The sequence below is a fragment of the Echinops telfairi genome, unplaced genomic scaffold (assembly GCF_000313985.2).
Source record: "Echinops telfairi isolate 266 unplaced genomic scaffold, ASM31398v2 ScPeMD7_374;HRSCAF=750, whole genome shotgun sequence".
NCBI lineage: Eukaryota > Metazoa > Chordata > Mammalia > Afrosoricida > Tenrecidae > Echinops > Echinops telfairi.
Window position 1 is genome coordinate 8,024 of NW_022104272.1, and position 1,606 is coordinate 9,629.

A 1,606-nucleotide genomic window follows, 5' to 3' on the forward strand; every position below is an offset into this window, starting at 1 on the left:
TGTAGGGTCTAAGCTCATAGAGAAAAGGTAGTCCTGTTGGGCAGAGTCCCTGAGCAAAATGTGCCTATGGCTTCCTTCCAGAAGGGCTTCCACTTCTTACCAGGCCATTACCCCCCAGTAACAGGGATTCCCCATAATCTGAAGCAAGTCAGGCATGAGGCAGTGTATGCAATCAATCTGTGTGTGCACTCTCCAAGCTCCCTGTCTGCTCGTATGGGCCTGGCTGTCTCCAGACACCTGCCGTTGCTTCTGCCACCCAGACAGCAAACACAGTGTGGTTGTGTTCTCTTCCAAGTCACAACTAATTTGTGGAATTGCAGAACTGTCCCCACTTTTTTTCAGCCATCCCAGGGGCTAATTTTGGCCCATGTTTATTAACAGATTAACTTGTGCAGTAGCTTCAAATGTATGGATTTGTGTATTGAGAGGGGGAGTCGACCCCTAAAATACTTCTCTCTCTAAACCTGTCTTCTTTATCTTCTGTACAAACCAAAGATGGATCAAGTGTATCAAAAACTGTTGAGTGTGGGCTTACTAGTGCTGTGTACCGTTCAATCATGCCATTTTTAACTAAATTTGAGCCAGACACAAAAGGGCATTTCTCGAGCATTAAATCTGAACGATGTATTTCTCTTTTGTTGGAACACACGGGTTTTGACTGGTTGACATGAGCAGAAGGAACTCCATATTGGAAGTAACCAAAGGGCAGATGTTTAGTCACGTTGTTTGTAGAAGTAAACAAACTCCAGATGCCCACTGGTAAAACTTATCAGAACTACCAGATTAGGCCAACGATGTAACAGTGACATAAGCAAAGTTGTTTACCTTATTGTATAAAAACCCTACCGGTGGGAGACGAGTTTCAGAGCTTGTACACGGAGAGGACACCACGTCGCTCTGAGCTCTCCACTGGTGAGGTAAGCCACATGATGTATGATCTGATGTGTGACTGTGTATGTTTAGAATTCTATTAGAGTGTTTTAGTTATAAAGTTTGTTATCCCTGTGATGAATAAATGGGTGAATTCAGCATCATGAAATGTCTTAGGACTTAGTCCTTTTTGCGTGCATGAGACACTGGTTACTGTAAGTTCTTGCGGGAAAAACAGCCAACAATGTCCTGCAGCCCCTGTCTCAGAGTGTGACTTCCTACCGGAAATGCTGCCCATATCATGGACATGAACTCCACTTCGAGGTCTACTCAAGGAGCATGTAGAGAAGTCCCTTCTTGCAAGGCTGGTGGCTGAGGTGGTGACACATGAATCGTTATTCTTTTCAATGCTTATTTCAACAATCTGAGGGATTTTGGCAACACAATTTTGACTTCTTGAAGAATTTTTTCAGAACTGAATCCAAGTTGCAGAGAGGCTGCTGGCTTTGAACTTCTGACCTTGCAATTAGTAGCCCAGCACTTAACCCACTATGCCACCATAAACACCTAACCCACCATGTCTCAGAAACTCACAGAGGCAGTTCTGCTCAGTCCTATAGCATGACTATGAATTGGAATCCACTTGATGGCAGTGATTTGATTCCACTCATAGTAACCCTTTATAGAATGTCAAAGTCTATAAATCCTCACAGAATCACACAGTATCATCATTTTC

General features: G+C 43.5%; 1 pseudogene; it reads right to left on the reverse strand.

Annotated features, from left to right (window-relative positions):
• Positions 1 to 14: 14 nt before the first annotated feature.
• On the reverse strand, positions 15 to 658 carry LOC101646879 (annotated as a pseudogene).
• Between the last annotated feature and the right edge of the window lie 948 nt (positions 659 to 1,606).